This window comes from Pinus tabuliformis, chromosome 2_1 (assembly GCF_031772625.1).
Source record: "Pinus tabuliformis cultivar Carrire ecotype Pingquan chromosome 2_1, CPIR1, whole genome shotgun sequence".
Classification (NCBI taxonomy): domain Eukaryota; kingdom Viridiplantae; phylum Streptophyta; class Pinopsida; order Pinales; family Pinaceae; genus Pinus; species Pinus tabuliformis.
In genome coordinates this window covers 577238643-577265665 of record NC_142299.1, presented here as the reverse complement: position 1 = coordinate 577265665, position 27023 = coordinate 577238643, and positions in this window count along the sequence as shown.

The following is a 27023-nucleotide window of genomic DNA, read 5'->3' as shown; positions in this document are numbered from 1 at the left end:
GGCCTCTATTTTCTTTAATTTCCATTATTTTCCTTCAATTTACTCGTCACATACAACCTATGACTTTTACCTTCTTTTCTCCTAATTTCCTTTATTTTCATAAACAAATGTGCCAAAAATACCTTTTTTCCTTTCAATTCCTTTGCCTTTGCCAATTTCCTTAGCCAAAAATACACATCCAGTGATGCCCATGAGGATATCTTTGCCCAAAATTCAGCCTGGAATAAGTGTCCCTTACCCATGGTATTATTTTTCCTTTATTTACTTTTATTACATGGAATTTTCACCAGGGTTGTTACACTAAGGAGAACAAGGTCCCTTATACCTAGAACTCCCCTATCCTTAGGAGCTCTTTCCACTTACCAGTTTACTAAATTGTATTTCTCTTTGTCCAATTTCCCTTATATTGGGACAAGGTCCCCTAGGGCCAATTTTGGGGCAAAAGCCCAAGTTTTGGGGAAAAAGCCTAAGTTTTGTTGTAAATAATGTAAAGTACTGCAAGTTGCAGTCACAAAGAGCGTAGATAGTAAAGTGTGATAAATGGTTTTAATCTTCTTTTATGTAAGTTGTGTCAGCTTGTATAGACCTACCCATGGTCCACGGACCATGGGATTGTATAAAAAGGAGAGTCTTAGAGAGTATAAGGTGTGATAGATATCAATGAAGATGAATGTAATGGGTTAGCAGAACAAAGAACGAGGAAGTCTTAAAGTAGAAGAAAGGCTTTGTAGCTGTGTGCGCAGACGCCTAGAGCAGAGTCCGAAATTGAGTATGTGGACCCTTGCAGCTGTGTGCGTAGGGAAGTCTTGAGTTTGTAAGAAGAACTGAAGTATTAATAAAAATATTATTCCAGAAATTCCTGTGTTTATCTATTCCCTTTTGTTATGAATGAATGCACTATTATGTTATGATGAATGATGGGTTTATAAATTAATATTATACTGATGCATGAATTTACATGATTTACCTTGTTATATGAATGCACATTGTAATAACTGTTATACAGCAAAATGACCCCCTCATCAGCTCAAAGTGGAAAGACATGATAGTTGAAGCAAAGACCAAGTTCACAAGACTTGTTTCCACACTAACGCTAGCTATACACTAGCAACATGCTTTATAAAGCTTCTCTGTAAGCCTAAGGGAGCATTAGTGACCCCACTAACTCTACTTGTTGGTTCAAGGATAGTGTTAGTGAAACCTAATGAGAATATAGAGGTTAAAGGAGCGAATTGACTCAAAAATGTCTCTATATTTTCTCCTAAATAATAATTGTTTACGTGAAAAATATCATGTTGCATGTTAAAGTTATCAAACACTTAAGTCGATTTTCATAAATACACAATTAAGGGTAATCACAGAGGTGCGTAAGCAGTTTATTCACTGTTGGAAATAATACTGAGAGGGGGGGTGAATCAGTATTATCAGATCAATCAAACTTTTTCAATGCTCAGAAACATATACGCTACTTTAGTTAGGTGAACCAGTGTGTACACGCTACTGTGACTAAATAAAACAGCGTATAAGAAGAAAACTCATAATTTAGTTAGCTTATTCTTCAGTTAAGTTCATCAGGACATTATTCACCACATTAACAGTAAACAGGTGCAGTATAACAGAACAGATCAAAAGCCACACACATGAACACCAAGATGTAAGGTGGAAACCCAATGTGGGTGAAAACCACCTGCTGCAAGTTGTCTCTATCTTTCTTTAATATGAAACTTCAGTTTACAATCTTTTGTACTGGTGCAGCCTTATACCAGTACGCAGGCTACAACCTGCAGAAGGCTAAACCTTCTCTCGTTCTCCAAACTTCCTTGGAAGGGAGCTCCAACCCCCTTTGCTCTTGTACTAGCCAAGATACTAGTACGTAGGTGCTGACCTACAATCTTCTTTCCTTCAGGTACCACCTTTCATACATTTTCAGACTGGATAATCCTGAAGCATAACATTACAATCTGTAGACCCCAATTCATTCAACTTTCACAACAGATCATTGAAGCATAAAACAACCAATACTTGTATTATCAAACTTTGAATCACTGAACCACTGAACCCTGTCAATCACCAGTTACCAGAACACAGAGCAGACTACAGAACTCTGCAATAACAGTCAGACCCCACTGTAAACCCAAAATCAAGCTTCAAAAGATATACGCTACTTCAATGAGCAAAACCCGCGTATACACGCGCTTTTACCGAAGCCAACCTGCGTACAGATCTAAAAATAAACTTTCTCAATTTGCAGCTGTACCAGACATCAGTTAGACCCAGAACATAACATTGCGACAATATGCAGATCTAGAAATACGCATAATCAACCATATCATGATAGTGCATTTCAAACCATTAGATCCCGATCTATCCTTAGATCTAGTCTTCCATCAACTGATGTGATCTCTCCTTGGCTTAGATCAAGCAACCCAGAACCTGCATATCAGATCTCTTTCTCTCTTAGATATTCAAGCCTTGTCGAAAGATGATCTTGCCTAATGATCTTCTTCTCCTTATATAGTCTTAGGCCTTGCTCAATACCAAGAACCAAAACCATAGTAACACAATACCATCAACTTCAAAACTAGGGATCGACACGCCCGTCGAGACACAATGGTCCGAAATCATAGGCACAACTTCCAAGGACTAACCACCATGGACCAAAGGTACTTTTCCACATACACGCGCTTTTTCTGAATCCAACTAGCGTGTACACGCGACTTGGGCTTAACGAACCTGCGTATATTAACTTCCTTGGCATGCTGTACTAAGATCTGTCTTCTGATTAAGTTGCCATCACCTGTACCAACCTCTGAGCACCTGTACCAACCTCTGAGTGAGTTGCCATCAAGGACAACACTTGAATCATAATGCCAACAATCTCCCCCTTTGGACTTGATGGCAACCACCACACCAAGTCACTCTCCCCCTTTGACATCAAGGGCAAAGGGCTGTGCTCCCCCTGAGGACATGCTGATACCTCTGCTTGGCTGTGCTGACTCATGCTCCCCCTGACAGTAGGCCAGATCTGCAAAAGATGTTCTTCAACAAGAACCAAGACTTATACACCATAAGGGACTTTCCTATCACCAAAAAAATCAATACTTACATCCATACTCCCTACCAAGAGGGGACATATCAGAAACAACCAATTACATTACAGCATTTATCCCAGGCATAGTGGGGAAACCAACATAGGCCGTTACATGACCTTGACACCATAAAAGAGATATCACAAGAGAGATATATGACATAGAGACAACAGATCTAGACCAAGACTTATGAAAGTCATCAGCAGCATATTATAAACATCTTTTTAGATCAGCAACCAGGATTTCTTTCTGAGCTCCTTTTCTTGAAATCAACAACCAAAACATCTGAATGCCAACAATGCTTTATGAGACTTTTAAGCTGCTCCCCCTGAACCTGTGCCTGCTGCACTCCTGAAACCGTGCCTGAAGAATTCTGACATACCCATTGCTGTTCAGAACTCCAGAGTTTGCCCTTGCTGTTCAGAACTTCATATACGCGATTCTCCTGCATGAAACAGCGTATGTACGCGGATATAATCTCTGCAACATGCGTACACCATACACGCGACTTTCCCAGCACGAATCCGCGTGTATACGCGTATATACCTTCGTAACTTGCGTATACCAACTTTTCTGTAGAACAGACAAGCTTCAACACAGGATGAAGCATCAACTACTCCCAGCTTTTGTCTGAGATATTCAAAAGTTTCCCTGGGCAGTGGTTTTGTGAGAATATCAGCAACTTGTTCCTTAGAAGGAACATACTCCAACTTGACCTTCTGCTCAAGCACTTGTTCCCGAAGAAAATGGTACTTGATTGGTATGTGCTTGGTCTTTGAGTGCATGACTGGATTCTTTGAAATGCTGATTGCACTTGTATTATCACATAAGATAGAGACGGGTGGAGTGCAAGTGATTTGAAAGTCCTGCAAGGTCTGCATCATCCAAAGAAGTTGTGTGCAACAAGATGCTGCAGCCACATATTCTGCTTCAGCTGTAGATAAGGCAATCGAACTCTGTTTTTTGCTGAACCAAGATACTAATCTGGAACCCATGAAGAAAGCACCACCACTTGTGCTTTTCCTATCATCCACACTTCCAGCCCAATCTGCATCTGTGTAAGCATGAAGAGTGAGATCTGTATTTCTAGGATACCATAAGCCATAGTTTTGGGTCCCTTGAAGATATTTGAAGATTCTTTTGACTGCCTGAAGATGAGTTTCCTTTGGGTTGGCTTGAAATCTTCCAACCATTCCTACTGCATGTGTAATATCTGGTCGAGTACCTGTCAAATAAAGCAAACTCCCAATCATGGATCTATAAGTGGGTTGGTGAACTGCTGCTGATTCATCATTTGCACTGAGGCTGCATCCTGTAACCATGGGTGTACATACTGGCTTTGACTCTTCCATGCCATACTTCTTCAAGATCTGCTTGAGGTATTTGGTTTGAGACAAGAAGATACCTCCTTCATTTTGTTGGATTTGCAATCCAAGAAAATATGTCAATTCTCCAAGAAGTGACATTTCGAATTCTTTCTGCATAACCAAGGCAAAGTTTTGACTCATAGTCTCTTCATTGCTGCCAAAAATAATATCATCTACATAAACAACAAGAATTAGCAATTTGTTATTTTCAACTTTTATATAGAGATTGCTATCTGCTGATCCTTTTGAAAAGCCTTGTTGGTGAAGATATTTGTCCAACCGATAGTACCAAGCCCTTGGAGCTTGTTTGAGTCCATAGAGTGCCTTTTTCAATCTGCATACAAGGTTTGGATCATTCCCAAGAATGAAACCATCTGGCTGCTCAATATATACTTCTTCTTCTAAGTCTCCATTCAGGAAGGCTGATTTCACGTCCATTTGAAATACCTTGAAGTTTTGAAAGCTTGAGAGAGCAAGGAACATTCGGATGGCCTCAAGTCTTGCCACAGGAGCAAAGGTCTCTTCAAAATCTATTCCTTCTTGCTGTGCATACCCTTTACAAACAAGTCTGGCCTTGTTTCTAATTACTTCTCCATTTTCATTTAATTTATTCTTGAAGACCCATTTTGTTCCTATTACATTCTTATCTTTTGGTCTAGGAACTAATTCCCAAGTGTTGTTCTTTTCGATTTGCTCAAGTTCTTCATCCATTGCTTTGACCCAACATTCATCTTTGCATGCCTCTTTCACATTTTGTGGTTCAGTGGAGGAGAGTAGTGCCAAGTAGCTTGAAGCTTCTGCAAGTGTCCTTCTTGTTTGTACTCCTGCTTCTTTCTGCCCCACAATCTGAGTTTCTGGATGATTCTTTTGAACATATCTGGATGGAGTCTTCTCTTCTATTCTTGTCTGCTCCTCTGGTTCTTCTTGAGATTCTTCTTCTTCTTGAGGTTCTTCTTCTTCATCATTTCGCCTTTGAGAGTAACCTTCATCTTCTTCAATGTCTTCATGATGAACTTGCCTAGGAATATATCCCTTCTCATCAACCACTATATCAATACTGTCAACAATTCTGCCAAGTCTTTTATTGTAGCACTTGTATGCTTTGCTATGTGGAGAATAACCAAGAAGAATGCCCTCATCTGCTCTAGGTTCAAGTTTGCCAAGTTGCTCATCAGTATTCTTAATATAACATTTGCTCCCAAAGATTTTGAAATGCTTCACGGAAGGAGTTTTACCACTCCAAAGCTCATGAGGTGTTTGAGTGCTGTTTACTCGGACATTTGTTTTGTTAAGAATAATAACAGCAGCATGTGCAGCTTCACCCCAGAAGGTTGCAGGAGTACCTGATTCATCGAGCATAGCACGAGCCATTTGTTGGATAGTTCTGTTCATTCTTTCCACAACCCCATTTTGCTGAGGAGTTCTAGCTGTAGAGAATTCTCTTCTTATCCCATGTTCATCGCAGAAATCGAAAAATTCATTTGATGTGAACTCCCCACCTCTGTCAGATCTGAGGCACTTAATTTTGTGTCCTGATTCATTTTCAGCCAATGCTTTGAAGGATTTGAATTTTTCGAATGCTTCATCTTTGTGCTTCATAAGCCCTAACCAAACAAACCTTGAGAAATCATCAATGAATAATATCAGATATTCTTCTCCTCGAGGTGTCCTTTTCCTAAATGGACCACATACATCTGTATGGACTAGCTCAAGAGGCAAGCTAGCTGATCCTTCCTTCTCTGGAAAGTTAGTTCTGGTTTGCTTTCCAAACTGACAAGATTTGCATATGGTGTTGTCTGGAATTTTGATATCTGGAAGATCGCGAACTGCCTGATATTTGCATGCTTTCCTTATTTGTGAGAAGCTTAGATGTCCCAACCTTCGATGCCATAACCAGTGCTCTTCATCCTTGCTAAGATAGCATTGTTGTTGTCCTTCTTCAAATATGTACAGATTATTTGGAGTTCTTTTGCCTTTGAGAACTGTTTTACCTGTATCAAGATCACGAACAAGACATCCATTCGATCTGAAAATAACCTCGGTTTTTTGATCACACATCTGGCTGACACTTAGTAGATTATGCTTCAATCCATCAACATACAAAACATTTCCAGCCTTGACCTTTTCTTTCAAAGGAGCAATACCTTTTCCTTTTATAGTTGCAGGAGTATCATTTCCAAAAGAAACTTTCTTTCCCTTTTCTAAAGTAGAATAAGATTCAAGTTTTTCTTTATCACCTGTCATATGTTTCGAACATCCACTGTCAATGTACCATAGATTTTCCTGTCCTTCTGCATAAAAAGCTATCCCACATCTTTCTGTTTGAGGTTCCTTTATTCTCCATTTTTTGGTGCTCGTGGCTTGTTCCTTTTTCTCCTGAAACCTGCTCCTGCATTCAGAGTCTTTATGACCAAAATTATTGCAAATAGAACATTCAACTTCATTTTCAAGAACCGAAAAGTTGTTATAGGTCCTCTTTATAATCCCTGTCATACTTCTTTGTTTTTGAGCTTCCCTAGTCATGATTGTTTTATATGCAACACACTGAGCTGCTTTGTGACCAAAGTTATGGCAAGAAAAGCATTGTCCATTGAAGAAGCTTCTGCGGTTATTGAATCTACCAGCCAACTGATTGTAATTTTCATCTATTCTTGAGCCAAACTGAGAAGATTTTACCTGTGGTTGGTTGTAGCTTTTGTTCACCTTTAAGAAGGATTGTCCCTGATAGTTTCTGTTTGTAATTCGTCCCTGCTTTACCTGATTATCTTCATTGTTCTTCTGCTCATTTCTTCTTGCTGCATCAAGATAACTTTTTGAGGTGGATGCTTGAGGGTTTCTCCATTATAGCCCAAACCTGTCTTGTTTAGAGGAGACCGCTGCACATTGATAATCTCATCCAAAGTTTCAGATCCTTTGACAAACTTAAGATTAATAGCTTTTGTTTTCTCAATTTCTTTTCTGAGACCAACAATTTCACCTTCTAGTTTTTCAAGATGTTTTTCCTTTTCATCAATTTGAAATTGCAAAGTATCAATGATCACACTCTTTTCTTCTATGCATCTCTTGAGTCTAGTAATTTCATTATAGAGATTATCCACATCTACAGCATCCTCATAATCATCATCTTCAAATGCCATTAACAGCTTATATTTATTACCTTGTTCATCTTCATCACTGTTTGATAAGCCATCACTATCTTCATGGGTGTAGTAGCTTTTCTTATTTGCACTTTGTTTCTTGTTCCATCTAGCAGGTTCTTTTCCTTTATCCTTATAAGGACATTTTGCAGCATAATGACCTACTCTTCCACAAGCAAAGCATTTGAAAGGTAGCTTACCTCTGAACCTTCCAGAACCCCTTTGAAGATTTCTGACAAAATTTGATTCTTCTTCCTCTTCTTCTGGAACATGGCTTGCTTCATAGTAATCTTCTTTTCCTGATGCCTTAAAAGCAGCTTCCCTTCTGTCAGATGGACCTCCCTTTCTCATTTCATAAGCAGTTAGAATTCCATGTAGCTGAGACATAGTGAGAACACGGAGATTTTCTTTTTCTTCTATTGCAGATACTTTAGATTCAAACTTGGGGGATAATGATCTTAGAATCTTTTGAACTACTATAGTCTCTTTTATTTCTTCACCCAAATTTTTCATGCAATTAACAATCTCATCTACCCGAAGAAAATAATTAGCCACACTTTCATCATTATACATCTTGAGAGTCTCATATTGAATCCTGAGAGTTTGAAGTTTAGCTTGCTTTACCTGTTCATCTCCTTCATAGCTAGTGATCATTTTGTCCCATATCTCTTTTGCTGATTTGAAGTGCATGACCTTCATGAATTCTGTTTGGGATATACTTCCTAATAGAGTACTGACTGCTTTTGCATTTGTTTCATACTGCTTTTTCTCAGCTGGATCTGTAGGAGTAGCTGAAGGAAAAGCATAGCCTGTTTCTACAATGTTCCAAACTTCTGTACCAAGAGATTGAAGATATGCAGTAACTCTTACCTTCCAATAATTGAAATTTGTCCCATCAAAAATCGGTGGCCTGATTGATGCTTCTTTCTCGTAGTTGCTCATGATGAATGATCTCCCTTCAAGCGATCAAGCTTCTCTGAAGGACCTGCTCTGATACCAATTGTTGGAAATAATACTGAGAGGGGGGGTGAATCAGTATTATCAGATCAATCAAACTTTTTCAATGCTCAGAAACATATACGCTACTTCAGTTAGGTGAACCAGCGTGTACACGCTACTGTGACTAAATAAAACAGCGTATAAGAAGAAAACTCATAATTTAGTTAGCTTATTCTTCAGTTAAGTTCATCAGGACATTATTCACCACATTAACAGTAAACAGGTGCAGTATAACAGAACAGATCAAAAGCCACACACATGAACACCAAGATGTAAGGTGGAAACCCAATGTGGGTGAAAACCACCTGCTGCAAGTTGTCTCTATCTTTCTTTAATATGAAACTTCAGTTTACAATCTTTTGTACTGGTGCAGCCTTATACCAGTACGCAGGCTACAACCTGCAGAAGGCTACAGCCTTCTTTCGTTCTCCAAACTTCCTTGGAAGGGAGCTCCAACCCCCTTTGCTCTTGTACTAGCCAAGATACTAGTACGTAGGTGCTGACCTACAATCTTCTTTCCTTCAGGTACCACCTTTCATACATTTTCAGACTGGATAATCCTGAAGCATAACATTACAATCTGTAGACCCCAATTCATTCAAATTTCACAACAGATCATTGAAGCATAAAACAACCAATACTTGTATTATCAAACTTTGAATCACTGAACCCTGTCAATCACCAGTTACCATAACACAGAGCAGACTACAGAACTCTGCAATAACAGTCAGACCCCACTGTAAACCCAAAATCAAGCTTCAAAAGATATACGCTACTTCAATGAGCAAAACCCGCGTATACACGCGCTTTTACCGAAGCCAACCTGCGTACAGATCTAAAAATAAACTTTCTCAATTTGCAGTTGTACCAGACATCAGTTAGACCCAGAACATAACATTGCGACAATATGCAGATCTAGAAATACGCATAATCAACCATATCATGATAGTGCATTTCAAACCATTAGATCCCGATCTATCCTTAGATCTAGTCTTCCATCAACTGATGTGATCTCTCCTTGGCTTAGATCAAGCAACCCAGAACCTGCATATCAGATCTCTTTCTCTCTTAGATATTCAAGCCTTGTCGAAAGATGATCTTGCCTAATGATCTTCTTCTCCTTATATAGTCTTAGGCCTTGCTCAATACCAAGAACCAAAACCATAGTAACACAATACCATCAACTTCAAAACTAGGGATCGACACGCCCGTCGAGACACAATGGTCCGAAATCATAGGCACAACTTCCAAGGACTAACCACCATGGACCAAAGGTACCATTCCACATACACGCGCTTTTTCTGAATCCAACTAGCGTGTACACGCGACTTGGGCTTAACGAACCTGCGTATATTAACTTCCTTGGCATGCTGTACTAAGATCTGTCTTCTGATTAAGTTGCCATCACCTGTACCAACCTCTGAGCACCTGTACCAACCTCTGAGTGAGTTGCCATCAAGGACAACACTTGAATCATGATGCCAACATTCACCTATTTAGGGTTCGTGAAAGACAGTCATCGACATTCGTGGAGGTATAGAATCTAATTAAGGAAAGTTATATCGATAAGCCCTAAGGGCTTATCAATCTATGTGAAGACAGGTTTAGGGAATAAAATAACATCACACTCATCTCTGGGTGAGCAAACTTAGTTCCAACATCCTCCCATACTTCTTCGGGTGAGACTTCTGTCCGTGCTCTGCGAGTTGATGCCGGAAGGGCCAGTAGTGTAGGGATTTGTTTGGAAAACTTAACTCTGAACCTGGGTTAGGACCCACTAAGGCAACAAATGGTTTTGTTGCTGGGACCAAGATTTGCATAAAGAGATGTGTGATGTTGCATCACTAGAATCCAACAAAGAAAGAAATTGAGGAGTGGTTGGATAGAATGATCCACAAATTCGCGAAACAAAAAAACAAAAATCCACAATTGACGAAAGAAGAGTGGTTGGACAGGTATCTATACAGAGAGATACAAAAATATTTCTTATGTTCCTTCCTGATCGAGCTATATAAGTGGATCGCTAAATTAGCAGATGACCAGGGAAGGTGGAGGCTTCACGGTCCAATCGTGTGGACCCCAGAGCTAATGCAGAGCTTGGAAGCCTCTAAGGATAAGATCATGCATGCTGTTGATCACTAGTTTGATTGCATCATAAGAGGATTTGTGACAAAATTCACGATCGATAGCCCGGTCAGCTACAACAAAGCAGAGAGATGCTTCTTCAAAGGATTGCGAGGTAAGTATTTAATATCTTTGAATACTTTGATTAAAATTATCTTGTGTTAAAAGCAGGTTATGAAATTACCTTGATGTTTGGAGCTACGTGAAGTGGAAATATATTCAACAATAAAGGGATAACAAGCCCTGAATATAGACCGTTGATTGAGCCTCCTCTGAGTGATGATGAAGGAGTAGTACAGGCTTCACCGTAGAGCATTGTCCAATTAATAAGGCAAGGGTTCCTGTGAATACCCCATCCACCCACACCACCTCCATCTTCACCTCCATAGCATACACCTTCACCCACAACACCTCCACCTCTGTCGTCATTCAATATGGAAAATGCAGTGAAGTTGCCTATTTTCAAGGGCTTGGGAAATGAGGATCGAGATTAGTTTTGGTTCATTGCAAAGGCCATATGGACAGCCCAGAATATTATAGAAGATTAGATGAAGAAAGCTACGTTGGTTACTACTTTACAGGATCGCACGTGAACGTGGTACATTAAGTACAACACCGATAACCTGACAGCCGCGTTGGCATACATTCGGATTGCATTGAATAAGGAATTCAGTAGGCACAAGTCTAAAGCACAATCAATCATTGGATTTAAGGAAATCATGATGAGGCCTAGTGAAACACCCTGGGAGATGGATCAAATATTGAAATTCTAGATCCGCGAAGCTAACAAGAATCTTACGGATGGGAAGCACTGTGAATGGTTTGTGGCTTCGATCCTACCTCTCTTAAGGGTTGCTTTATCACAACAAAATATTGGGACCCAGGCGGAAGCCCTGGAAATTGTGATGAGACTGCATGAAACACTCATTCCAAATGCTGCTTTGGGAGTTCAACAAATTCACATTGAGTTGCAGAATCTTTGCCTAGAGTTCCAAAGTCTAAACAAAGATAGAGCAGCTCAGCTAGAGGTTTGTGAAGATATTTGGTGCCTAAAGTGTAAAAGCTAGGGGCATGATAAATATCATTGCCCAGTCTTCACAAATTATGTTGCAAGAGGAGGGCCAATGCCTCTAAGGCTAGAACCTCAAGCAGGGCCAATTACAGGGCCCACGATGTGGTGTGTTATCTATCAGGTGGCTGGAAAACATGTGACATACAATTGTCACTTAGTACACAAATTTGTTCAGACATCACAACAACTATTCTACAACTTCTGCAAATCAGTTGGCCACGATGAGCATAACTGTTGTAGCTATGAGTTAATGATGGAAAGAATTCCTGCGTATCAAATGCAGATAGAAACTCAGCCTTTAGGTAAAGGCACTAGGGGAGTGTGAGGAGGATACCAGGGCCGCAGACGAGGCCGAGGTGAAGGAGGACCTATGAGAGGTCGGGGACAAGTTATTTTCTACAAATGTGGAGTTCCAGGACAGTACGCATGAGAGTGTACGAACCCAACATGTCTATTGTGCTGATACTGTACTTATTTTGACCATGCGATAGAAGATTTCCCTGTGTTGATAGCTAATATGTAGGAAAAGGGGACGTAGCCTCAGCAACCTACCAAGAACCTGCAGATGATGAGGGATGAACCCCAGGAAGAGGAGCCTAATGTGAATATTGTGCTACGAAGTGGAAAAGACTAGCAAAGATAAAGGAAAGAAGCATGAAGAGAGTGAATGGGTCCGTAAGGCTCCAGAAAAAGAGGTTGGGTTTGATTTACAACGCGCAAAAGAAACTTTCATGGAAGCAAAGAAAATTTTGGCTGAGGCCTCTACCTCAGGAAGCCAGGACCCACTGTCTAAAGAAATGGACCCCTTCATGCTTACTACATTCTTGGAGACCTGTATAAAGTTTCTATGTGACACCAAGGCCATGAAAGGATTACATGAGTTAATAAATAAGTCTGTCAGAAAATAAAATGCTCTTGAAAGGCCATGCATAGTAAGAAAAATTGGTAAGCATAAGGCAAGAACAGGGCATGAGATGAGACTCACTGTGCAAATAGGAGAGTATGAAATGGATCAAGTTATTCTCAATTTGGGGTCGAATGCGAATTTATTGCCTAAATAGACACAGGAACGAATGGGGATACCTGCGCTATAGTGGTCTTCGATTCAATTGAGGATGGAAAAATAGCAAAAGATTATCCCCATGGGAAGCTTGCAGGGAGTGAGAGTAGATATTAAAGGTGTGAGCATGTTGGCTGATTTCAAAGTGATAGAGATTGTCGATGGCAACAATCCATACCTTGCGCTCCTTGGGATCGATTAGGATATTGACATGAATGGGGTGATTAATTTGAAGAAGCGGGCAATGTCATTCGAGAGTAACTCGCTTTGCGTAGTAGTACCTTTGGACCCTGTAGAGGGACTACATTATACTAAGTCAGTCGGCGATTTTGAAAGTGACGATCATTTGGACTAGATCTACAAAATAATAGTGCGAGACCAAGATTGGGTGAATCCAACAACAAATGGATGCATTGCATGAGACCTCGAAATTTCCTATACATCAGATTCAGATGAGGAGTTGGAACACTAGTAGAATAGGTTGCATGAAGTATCTACGTTGCACTGTCACATGATGAACAATTGATGTGTTGTATATTGTAGGAGGTAAGGAATTTTCTGTATTATGATGGTCTAACTGATGTAGATAAATTTATGGATCCATTTGAAAGGGAAATACTAGAGAAGCATCACTTCAAAACCTTGGATTTGGCATTGCGCGCTATGCCAGCAAGATTGTGGGGTACGCACAAAGAAAGTTTTGATGGATGTTGCAAGTAAGAAAAATGATGAGGGTGTGGTTTGGTCACCCAAAAGTGCGGCTGACAGAGAAATATGATGGGAGAAGTGACATGCGCAATCACTTAGAAAAATGGATTGACACTTATGGAGTAGAACCGTAACCAGAATGGGTGGATTTGTTCTATCACACTTTAGATGTAATACTAATGAATTGGTACCTAGAAATAGAGCTCTGCCATGGCACTAAGGAGTGGGATATTTTAAGACAGGGATTCTTAATGAAATTCAGCTTTGAGGATGGATTCGAATGCATTGATGAGGTATTACAGGAGGTCAATGCAATGATCTTTAGAATACCGCAAGATCCCTTGGATTTGATTCAACCATATTGGACCACCCAGCTGTGCCATGTGCTGGAGTGCTATAATGTGATTGTTAAAGAAGAAGAGGATCATCCAAGAAACATTAATATCCCAGAGGTAGAAGGTCACTACAAATTTGAGGGGCTGCAGATAGAGAATCCGGATATCACTGTGCCACTGAAAACCAAACAAGTGAACATTAGAACAGAGATAGAGCTGAAGTTTGTGAAGATAGGGGATTACTGGGATGATGCTACGGTGGATAAGGTCGCTAAGTTGCTTCATGAATATTAGGATTTTTCCCCTACAAAGTTTTCAAACCTGAAGGGGATAATAGGTGATTTGGGAGTGATGAAAATAACATTGAAACCAAACATGAAGCCTGTTAAGTAGAGACCATATCGCCTTAATCCTAAGTACAAGGAAAAGGTCTCCTTGGAGTTGAATAAGATGTTGGCATCGGATATTATTGAATTAGTGGAGGAATCTAATTGGGTGAGTCCAATGGTAGTTCAGAAAAGAACCAGAAGGATGAAATAAAGATTTGTGTAGATCTCAAGAAGCTGAATGGTGCTTGCATTCATGACCCTTTCACGACTCCATTCACATATGAAGTATTGGATAATGTTGGTGGATAGGAAGCATATTCATTCAATGATGGGTTCTCTAGATACTATCAGATAAAGATCGCGCCAGAAGAGAGGAGTAAGACTACCTTCATGACTGAGTGGGGATGCTTTCAGTATACAGTAATGCCTTTTGGACTTAAGAATGCACCGGAAATGTTCTCGCGCGTAGTCATTGCGGCATTCAGAGAGTTCATTCACAAGTTTTGGAGGTATATTTTGATGATTGGACCATGTTTGGAATGGTAAAATGCCATGTAGCTAGTTTGCGCTTAATGTTGGATACATGCCAAAGGTATCAGATCGTGCTAAACTTGAAGAAGTGCTTATTTTGCGTCCCTTTCAGAATCTTGTTGGTTCATGTAGTATGCAAACAGGGATTAATGGTGGACCCTACTAAGATCATGGTTATCATTAATTTGGAGGCGCCAGGGAGTGTTAGACAGCTGCGTGCAACACTGGGTCACACCGGATATTATCGAAAGTTTATCAAGAGTTATGCTCAGATTACCATGCCAATGGAAAAGTTGTTGAAGAAGGATGCTACATTCTATTGGAATGAAGAATGTTAGCAGAGTCTGGATGTATTAAAGGATAATATGGTCACCACGGTGATCCTATTCTTCTTGGATTTTAAGAAGGACTTTCATGTTCATGTGGATGCATCATGCATTTCACTGGGGGCAGTTCTGACACAGGCTAGTGAAGGAGAATTGGATCAACCGATAGAATTTGTGAGCAGGAAGCTGTCTAAGGCTGAAAAAAATTACTCAACAGCAGAGCATGAAGGGTTGGCTATGGTGTACGTGCTCTAGAAGTTTAGGCACTACCCTCTAGGTAGACACTTTAAGATGTATATAGACCATTTTGGTGTTCGAATCTTGCTTCCATTGTTTTTCCAATGCTTTTACCTTAGGAATATTTTTAGGAGTGCACTCAAAAATTAAGTTGTCGCTATGTAAATTATCATTTATCAATTCAATGACATTATTCCCCACTACCCTGGCCCTTGAAGTTTCTCTTTCTGCTTTGATCAGCTATTTCTCCCATTCTGAGAAAAATATCTCTTTGTGAGATTCTTCAATCACTGGTAATTTAATAGCCCTTCCCTTTTTTGTGTTTTTCCAAGAGATATAATCTGTAATCTTGTCATCTGCTTCCTCGTATTCCAATATGGAATTGACCGCTTGGTCTATTAACGTGTTGTTTTGATGAAAAATGGATGAATGAGGGATATCTTTTGGCAGAGTTGGGTTAGCTATTGAGATAAAAAATTATTTATTGCTAGAGCTTCCTTTATAAAATCTTCAACTTTAGGATTTTCTTTGAACTACTCTATCGAGATTTGTAGCTGCTTTATTTTCTCATCCTTAGCTTTAATATATTCATGATGCGCCAGTTTTAGTTTTTCAAACTCTTGGGATAGTTGCTGCTGTCTTTCAATTGCTTGTTGATTAATCCTCTGTTTCTTTGCCTGTAACTGATCTTCAAGTTGTTTAATCTTTTGATCTTTTTCCTTGATCAATAGATTAAATTCAGCAGCTTTATCGATCATGGCAGTTGTGTATGCACCTACGATCTGAGATAATTTAGTCAAGTTTTCAGAGGGATCAGCTTCTGAATCTTTCCAAATGACATTCATGTGCTCATCTTGAGAGACAGTTGCCAATACTTGGTCTATTTTCCTCTTCTTCCTCTGCCTTTTGACTACAACCCTATGTTTAGGGCTATAAAACACATCTAACGGCGGGATTTCCTCAGTACTCAATATAATCTTTAATGAAGGATTCTTAGGGATTATCTTCACTTCCCTCGCAGTTGAATCCTTGCTAGATGCCTTTTCAACCACAAGATCATGAACTATGAGCTATTGTGCTAAGGGAGATTTCAGCATGATAATAGTTTGGGTATCACTTTGACCCTTAATTTGAAGGTAAAATTATTCCCATTCTTTGATTAACACCGAATCAATGTGAACATCTGTGTCCAACTGTTCACTGGCTTTCTCACTTGTCTCAACTTCACCTGAAGTTTTCTCTATGTCCTGCTCTATGATTTGCTCTGTGATTTGCCCTGTTTAATGGATGACCGATGTAGTGTTTAATAAGTCCCGTGGTACTCACTAAAGCCTTTGTACCCTATACTAAAAGAATTGGTCCATTTTTCCCGGTCCCAGCTTTATCTTTACGAGATGGCTCACTTGTGCAAATGTCTCTGATGATCTGAAGAAGTCATCGAATTCATCATTTTCATGGTTGAATTGCTTAACCTTTACCCGAGTAATAAAATTATAAGCCACCTTATTTGGGTCATATTGTCTTCTGGGAATAATAGCTAGGTTCAAACCCCTTATTTTCTCAGCTTTAGCTTGTGCATGCTTGTAGTCATGCAATGAATAGATATCACATTAGATCAGAAAGGTGGGCCATAACTGTTTCTTGGCATCTTTGAGATTTTTTGTAAGGCCCTTTTCAACTGTCTGACAGACTATTTCCCTAGCCAGTAGTTTATCTAAGACATATAGAGGAAGGACATGCAGATTAGTTTTACTACCATAAACCCTAACGTATGTAAACAATTCTTCCCCAAACCAACTGCTAATTGAAGTTAGATTGATGTTGGCTTCCTTAGACAACTGAGGGGCTGGTCTATTAAAGATGGCCTGATGAATGGGTAAGATGAAACCATGGCAAATTTTGTAAAAATGTTTCTTATATTGCTTTTTCCATAGGTCTTTATGGTAAATATGGATAGGGGTTGGGTCTTGCATAGTTCATTTCCATCCCATGATAGGAAAATCAGAGTTAAAACAAATGGTGTCAACTATATATGCGCTCATATAAAATGGGGGAACAACTCAAGTGGTAACAAACCTGTTCTTCCTATAATCAAGTATTTGGACAGCCATTTTATTTGATAGAATGGTTGCCCAATCCATCACATAAGAATTCAGAGCCACTTCTATTAAGGGAACCATTTCGATGGAAAACTTAGCGGAATTGGGGCTTCCAAATAATCTACACATCATTGTGGCAGCATAACAATATGGAGATGCTAGAGAGTCCACAGAATACATACCAGATGACTCATGCTTGTGTTTGTTAGGGAAATGCCTCCATTGTTTGATGGGGTCAGACTCTACTTCATTTTCCTTCGTGAAAGCTTCAAGGAATGATTTGTTGTAGCACTTCTAAGGCTTTGGAAAATGATACATTTTCTTTAAATCCTCAGGCTTGAAGGACCCAAATATTCTCCCATCAGATGTGAAGAGTGTTCTATATGTTATGTTGATACCTTCAACTACCCATTTTACCATGTCATTGTATGGAAAAATCTTTGCATGGGCCGCTATTCGGTGCAGGAAATAATAAGCTAAATCACTAAGTGTATTCTCTAACTCTGTAGGTCTATTAGCCATTGCCTGTCCTTCTTTTCCCTTTTGGTTTTCCCTTTCCATCATATCATATATTCCTTCCTATGTAATCTTCCCACAGTCATGGCATGTCATATTTGAGATTAACACAACCTTTTTTGTTCCTTCGGATACTTTAGGTGAAGCTTTCGTCTTTCGGACCTTCTTTTTCATTTTAGCTGGCTGCATACTTCCATATTCAAACTACAATTATATGAAATAGAAAAGAGAGATAAACTTAAAACCTTCAGAGCGACTAATGTTTGAACGGATAGTGGTGATAACAGTACAATCGAAGATCAGGGCAGGAGCATTTGGTGCGAAATATTTCGTATTATGAATTGGTTTTAACATGCAAGACGAAATACTTGAAGGACCGAATTCATTACTGTTCTTAATGTTTCACCTTATTGAATGATGTCAAACTCAAATGCTTCAATAAATAGATTGCATCAGATTCTTCCCAAGGCCTAATTAGAACGTGTGCCATCAATCTACCAATTTTGCGATGAGTAATTTCAATATATATTATTTTAATATTCTGAGAGCCATCGCATATCGCAAATCGGGAGGTGTAAGAGCCATGTGCTAATAGCCTTTAGAATTTATGCATTTACGATGCATGATGACTTGGCACAAAGAGTTGGGGAAATCCTTATTTACTCGCCTGCATAATGTTTTATTTTTATTATCGCTTTATTTATTTTTAACATCGCATCACATTCCCCAAAAGTGAGTCATATCTATTTCTGTCGGTATTGCGATATGCGATCAATACATATCGCATCACAAGTTTTCAAGTGTGGCTTCATATGATTTTTAGCGATATGTGAGATGTGAGAATCTTATCGCATCGCAAAATTTCAATGGTCCATTACTGAGCTTATTTGTCAGAATTGGTGATATGTGATATACGATAATTTCATCGCAATCGCATGTTCACCAATGAATTGTTTTAAGAAAACTAACGTTTAGGATTGTGTGGTAACTTCACATTTCTACACTATTTAGATTGAATTCTCTTGGCCTTAAGCGCATACGATGTGTGTCGTTTTTAGAGGGTTTTTTGAAGCACTTCTATTTAAAAAGCAAGAAACAAAGAAATTGACTTATATATAAAGAATTTATTGCTTTTTTATAAATTAAACGGACCCTATTTCCTATTTAGCATCTAAGAATAAAATTAAGAAAAAATTGAAATGGGGGGGTTGTTGAATAGCACAACAATTGGCGATTCACTGAAAGAACCAGTTATCTTTGAATAAAAAGATGAAATTTCTAACACTTTCTTTAGTACAAACAATTGAGGAAAAGGAAACTATTTTGAAATGTATTAGAAAAAAAATTTACTTTGAATAAGAAAAAATTGATCAGTTTTGCAATTTCTTTTACAAACCCTTATTATTAATGAAAACATTTATAGTTTCTTCAAGCCTTGATTGGTTGTTAAAGATAAAGTAGGGGGCTTCTACGATTTAGCTTTTGGATTTACTCTTTTGTCATAGGTAGAGCCACTACTGCCAGCAAACATCTATAGTCTCGACAAGGTTACCTTTTAACCATCAATTACTCATTATCCCATCCATCTAAGAAAATAATATTTTACAGATAAATTCAGAAAGATATATCTAGATATATTTGCATTTTTTATTTATTTACTCTTTTATTTTTCCTTTTTTGGATAAAATCCATTGTCCTGGTTTGGGTGCCAGAAGATGACAATGCCATTCACTGTTGTAATTGAACTGAACAAGTTGGCTCGTAATGAGACCCCTTGTCTTATGATTATAAGCCACTACGCTATTTTGGTATGCAGTATTGGTAATGTAAGTTTAATTATTTCCCTATGATCATGGTAAGTAGGCTCGTAATGAGACCTCTTATCTTTTAAATCAGATATATTTTAGAATTACACTCTAAAAACCAATAATCCTAATGGATGGGGTGAATCTTTGACTGCTTAAGAGTTATTGGATGACAATTATAGAGATGTAGATGCTTAATCATAGAAAGTCTTTACTTTTTACAAAATAACCTCTCTCAATAGATGCAACTTAAAATGATTCACTACACTTTCTTGGTTTGAAATATTTCACAATTTCAAAGAACATCTCAGAGTTTTATGATGTTTATCTAATTTTCCAAAACTGTAATCACTTCCTTAAAAGTTTCTACTTTATAAAAACGAATATTCACAATATGTTTTCAAAGATATTTCAATAGTATAAAGCCAATGGTATACTATTTACAACATTATTGAAAGGAATCAAAATTTACATAAAAAGACTATGTACAGATAAGAAGGGGTTACCTCCTTAGGGAAATAATTTCTTTAAGATAAGCCCATTCACATGAAGAGAATCTCTCTTTTCTAATAAGTCTTGTAGTAAAAAAGTTGATGAGCCCACCTTTTTGACGATCTGAAATGGCCCAAACCACATTTTCTGAAAGATTTTATGTTTACCTTTGTCTTCATGTGCTTTGTCCCATTTCAAAATGATATCACCAATCTGTAATGTTTTTGAGCCGGCTGAACTTGCATCAAAAGAAGATTTAATGAATTTCTGATGTTTAGCATGAGTAATTTTGGCTTTTTCTCTTTCCTAATCTAATTTAAGAATTTGATCAAACCTTAATTGAATAGAGGAAGGAGTTTCTTCAATGAATTGTACTAGGGTGTTATGAAACGAGCTCACAAAAAGATAGAAAAGATAGATCAATGCCTTAGAATTCAACCTCTTCGAGGGGGAAACCTCCTTTACATTACATAAATGAACAATTTTCGGATGATTCAAATGACAAAACCTCCTTTCTATATATAGGAGTCTAAGGGGTCACAATATAACCTAGCCGACCTAACAATAATAATATAAGGGCACAAAGATAACAATAGAGGGATTCTATGGGGCATAGTAATAACAATATGGGGACAATAGGGGCACAACAATATTAATAAGGGATACAACTACAATATTAATGGGGGCATCACTAGTATTATACAGACCTAACATGCCCCTCTCCTTCAAAAAAGTGTTGTCCTCGACGCTTGAGTAGTTCTGGATGTTTATGTATAAAATTCTCATCCTCCCATGTGGAATCTTCAGCGGATAAGTTCTTCCACTTGATGAGATACTCTAAAATGGATCGATTTCGTAGTTGTCGAGTTCTTGTTTCTATGACTGCTTCCAGTTCCAATATAATTTTTCCTTCCTCGTCAAGTTCTAGCAATATTGTTTGAACTGGGAGCATGTCACCTATAACCTTCTCTAAACATGAAACATGGAAAACTGGGTGCACTCAAGAAGTTGCAGGAAGCTCCAATTTGTATGCCATAGTACCAATCTTTTGCAGCACCTTGTACGGACCATAATACTTTGGTGACAATTTGTTATCCTTCTTAGCTTGCTTGAGGGACATTTGTTTATATGGTTATAGCTGTAGGAATACCCAATCACCCACATCAAATCTTCTTCCACTACGATGTTGATCTGCCTATTCTTTCATTCTATTCTGTGCCAACACGAGGTTATCCTTTAAGAGTTGGAGAACTTGTTGTTGATGATCGATGTGATGTTCCATTGCTTGAACCTTAGACTTCTCTTAAATATGATGTGATGGATGGTGGCTGATATCCATAAAGTGCCATAAATGAGGTCATTTTTGTTGCAGTATGCAAGGAAGTGTTATACCACCATTCAGCCATAGGCAACCATTTGACCCATTGTGTTTTTTTATCAGATACAAAGCAACGAAGATATCCTTCCAAAAATTTGTTTACTATATCCATTTGCCCATCATATTGAGGATGATAAGATGAACTATGAGCTAACTGAGTACCAAGACAAGAAAATAATTCTGTCCAAAAATTTCTTGTAAAAATGGGATCTCTGTCACTTACAATAATTTTTGGGTTTCCATGTAGCTTTTGAATTGTTTCCATAAATGTCGTAGAAACTGTACTGGCTTTAAATGGATGTGATAATGAACAAAAGTGTGCATAGTTGGTAAGTCTATCAACTACCACCATGATGACACTCTTTCCCTCAGACTTGGGTAAACCTGTGATAAAATCCATTGAAACCTCCTCCCAACATTGGCTTGGAATGGATAAAGGTTGTAATAGACCTGGTGTCTTAATTGTTTCAGCTTTATTTTGTTGGCATACCAAACATTCCGCCACAAACTTTTGAATATCCGATTTAAGGCCATCCCAAAAAAATTCCTTCTTAACCCTGTGGTAAGTTTTTAAAAATCCTGAGTGCCCTCCTAAGGGAGAAGCATGCAATTCCAGAAGAATCTTTTGTTTGAGTTGAGAATTCTTACAGAGGTATAAGCGATCTTTGTACCATAACGAATCATTTTTCCAGCTAAATGTATCAGATGTACTGGAATCTTGTTGTAACTTTCGATTAAGTTCCCACAATTCTTCATCATTCTTCCATTCCTCCCTTCCTTCATTTATCTAATCTGGTTGGATAATAGAAATGGCGCACAACAATGCTTCCACATCCTCATTCTTTCTTGAGAGTGCATCTGCAACAACATTTTTCTTCCCTTTTTTGTATATGATTTCAAAGTCATAACCCAACATCTTTGTGACCCATATTTGTTGTTCTTCAGAGGATAATCTTTGTTCTAAAATGTATTTAAGGCTATCATGATCCGTTTTTACCTTGAAGTGTCTTCCCATTAGGTAGGGTGTTATAGACATTTTTGTGCCTTACAGCATTGAGCATGAAATGTCCATAATCTAAGGGATCCAAAGTCCCTAAACATGTTGTTCCTACCCCTAGAGGAACAAGGCTAACAAACCACAGCAATTCACAGAAGTTCTCCACCAGAATCTGCTCAAAAACAAGTCAATCCAGGATCAATTCAGTGGCTCCACTAGCTGTCTGCGCTGAATGTCAAAGCCAACACTGACTACCTGCGCTGAATGTCAAAGCCAACACTGGCTACCTACGCTGAGCGAGAGTTGACATGTGGCAAGTTCATTCCACAAGGTGTCAAAACCCAGGAAGCTTCCAAAATCTTCCTCAATGACACTTGCCTTAGTGAATTCGACTGGTGATGAGTAAGAGGTTCCAAATCTCCAAGTGGAAGCAAGAACCTCCAAGTGGAATCAAGAACTGACAGAGGGAGATGACACTAGTCAGATCTCAAGCTGACTCATCCTCTCTCCAAACATCTATATATGGATCTCTCCTCCATGAGATCTAGAGGCTGGAATTTTGTTATTGCAAAGAATTGCTGTTGGTTTGAGATCAGAATCATTGGGTGCTTAATGCTTTGAAGGGAGGTGAAGATAGGAATTCCATTTTGCTGGGAAGGAGATGCTGGATTGGAGCCCTCTGGGTTGTATCTCTTCCTGAACCTTGTTATTCATCAATAAAGCTATCTTGGTTTCTCCTATATACTGGTGTATCTTTGATGTATGATTGCATTAGTATGTTTAGTTTACTTCTAATCCTGAACTAGTTATGAATATGAATCTATGTCTTGTGTAGTGTTCTTCTCTTGTGATCTTGCAGAAACCTATTGAAGCTGGGTGAGCGAGAAGGCAAGTAGCTGGGAACTCTCCAAGAGAAGAGAAACTAGATCGAGGGACAAATGGAAGACACCGGTTAGTCCATCCGTCTCTCCTCATTCTTAATTCATAAAGGAAGAATACTAGAATAGCTGTCTCTGTTTGTTGCTAAGGCACTGTCACACCTTAGGTGGATAGGATCGTCCTGCATAGGCATTTTTCCCCATAACAAATTGGCGACTCCGCTGGGGAGATCTGTTTAGTCATTTTATTTGTGTCTCTATCATTGTTTGTTTCATAGACTCAACAACAACAATCGAACTGCATCTGCTCTTCTCAGATGCAAAGTAGACAGTTGCTGCTTTGATCCAATCACTGGATTTGTCTATGAGCTGAACAATGGACTCACAAATGATTTGATGATCCTTTGTGATAGATCTTAGTACTCCCTCAAAGCATCCCTTTGATTGTACCTTGCTTGTTGCTTTTATTTGGCCTGAAACCGTTGATTAATCAGCAATCTATGACCCAGAACCCAGTGAGAAACTCTCGTTTCTCCTTCAGCGCGACCCCTGTGAAGAGGTTCTGCATTTCAATGCAGGTCCCGTGAAGGCTACCTGTGCTGAATGTCAAAACCCCAGTGTTGAGGTTGCGCTGATCCAGTTTGGCCTTGTGCAGCTGGGGTTCTCTGCTCTGTTTTGCCCTGTTTTGATCTCTGATTTTTGCAGCCTGTAACCAGCATAGGTACCAGTCTGATAACTCCTTTTCTCTGCTTAAATTCCGCCTCCTTTTGTACAAAAAGACTGTGAGTGTTTTTATGTGTTTGTGGCGTCATTTACAGTTTTCCTTTGCATGAGTGAAATAATCATCCTGTAGCCCTTGATTCAAATCTGTTGATTGTGATCTTAGGAGAGAGTTCATTGGCTGTTTACAGTTGATTATACATTTACTTTTGCTTATTGGTTTGAGTTTGTCTCTTTTAAGTGTCGAAACAAGTGTTCATTTCGAAAGTCGTAAAGTGTTGTATTCTCTTCTACCCTTTCTGATTTCGAAAAAAGTAAACTTGTTTGTATTTGTCATTTAAAAGCAAATTCAAAGTTGTACAAAAAGGTTTCTTTGTAGGCATCAATACTAAGAAAGAGGAAAACAAACATCTGCATTGTGCATTTGCATTTTTGATAGTTTGCATGCTTGATTTAGGAAAAGTGCATTAGAGTGTGCTGATTTCTCTTTGAGAAAAGATGGTGTCTTTCTTTTCCCTTTGTAGCTAGTATTTTCATAGTTAAAAATATATAAAGCTTGCTTATCATCTTTAGACTGCATTTAGGGATTGTACCATACATCTCGTGGTGATCCAAAAACGCAAACTTCTAAAAAGATCAACCTAAAATAAACTGAATGAACTTAACAACGCTTTGCAACATAATGCACAACATAGAGGTCTAGGCTAGAGACGTGTTCCGGCGTCGTAAATCCTGGTGACTGTCGATCTCGTTGAAGGTGGGTGATTCCTCCTGAGGGACGATAGCGCCAGTACGGATTGTGCTCCCACGTACTGTTGCGTATATATTGGGAGACCCCTATAGGAATAAAACCTTTATCCTTAGGAAGCTGTGTCGGCCGCCCTATTGATTGCAATGCACTGAACACAACATTCAGGAAGATCGACCGCCCGTACCCTAAAAAGTATTCTGCAGTTTTGCAAAAAGTTTGGCACACCCTCTGCCTAGAACTCCAGAGCAGTTTCTTTTGGCCTTTTTCAGACTCTATAACAGAAAAATTCCATCCGAGCATTTGTCACTTCGGGCTCGTTAAAACATCGAAGGAGACTAGAGTCATCTTTAGCTTTTTCTCGACTCTTTAAAACTGAAAAAGCAAGTTGTGTCTAAAGCGTCGTTAAAAATTTATTTTAAACGGAACAATCACCCTTTATTCCTGTGTTGATCTTTAGGTTGAAAAAATGGAGCCCACCAACCAAGGAATTCCCCTTGGTGGAAATCCTAGTCCCTTCTCCTCTTGGGGAGATGTTGGTGCGCCCCATATGGTCACATTGTCACTTCCAGGACTGACAATTGGCCTGCCAGTCTGGCTCTTTTCAACCAATGTCGTTCAGAACACCACTATTCCTGAATAGTTGAGTCAACAGTTAGACCAGACCAGAGTTACCCACCAGCCTTCTACTTCTTATAATTCTTCCTCTTTTCCTTCCTCTTCGCGTGACGGAACTGGTAAAACAAAAAACCAAGTTCCTAAGGAGAAGAAGGAAAAGAAGAAGAAAGAGAAGAAGAAGAAGGAGCCAAAAGCGACTGGGGGCAAACAAGTGTCGTCTGACAAAAATCCACACACAGCACTGACCAGGCCTAAATCGCCATGTGTCATATGCAAGGGAGACCACTTCCACAGAGATTGTCCCTGCATCCCTCGGATACTGAGGGACTGGTCTCCCCGTTTGCACAATTCGGTGGCATCAACCTCTGATAACCATGTTGACTGCACACCGTCAACTAGCGAAAGTGAAGCCCCAGGATAGAGAGGGAAAGCTAGATTTCCCTGCAAACTGTGTGAATGTGACCATGCCATCCACCATTGTCCCTTCTTAGACGAGGCTAAAAGAGTTTTGGAAGATCGCCCAATTTTACGAGCGCAACTTCCTCCTGGATATCAAAAACTCCTGCCAAGTCCTTCACTAGTTGAGAACCCGGCTGGCCTGCTCAGATGGTCAGCCGAAGCACCTATCATTGAAGATGAACCGTCTGAATCCATACCTGACGAAAGTCAAAAGGTTGAGGTGGCAGTTGACCTGGTTTTGCCTTCAGAGGCCCTATCTTCGAATGATACCATCACAGAGGAGAATAAAGACGACACCATCCAAATTCTCTTCATCAACACTGACTCCGACGAACAAGGGGGCAATGCTCCCATTCCTTTATCGCAGGAAGGAAGTTCATCAGAGTGATATCCGGCCGTCTATTCGGTCCCACCACCAAGCAACCTAGTTATGTCCTTCGACTGGAACCAACTAGGCAGACCCCGGTTACCAGCCAGTATACCATTCAGAATTATCGTTCAAATATACAGAATGGTAATGGCTGGCACTATCATTGATGAAGGGGCATCTATGAGTATCCTTTCCTCTATTGCTTGGAAAGCGCTTGGTTCGCCAGCGCTTTTGCCTGAAATGAGAAATCTATCAAGCTTCGATAAAGGAACCAATCGACCTTTAGGGATCCTCCCCAATGTGCCCATAACATTGAAAGGGAAGACCGTTCAAATGAACGTGATGGTCGTTCAAGGACCCTTGGATTATAACCTACTCCTTGGACGAGACTATATATATTGCATGGGAACCATCGTCTCATCACTCTTTAGAGTAATGTGTTTTCCGGATGAAGGAAGAATGGTCAAGCTCGTGGACCAACTTTCATTCCCCGGATCATGCATCGCAAATAGTCATGTACCATCCCTAAATGGTCTATTCACGCAAGAAGTGTCTCAACCCACGGTCCGTCCTCCTGATGAGCGCGAGTAATCCGGGAGGATATGACTGGAACCCAGGGGGCATGCATC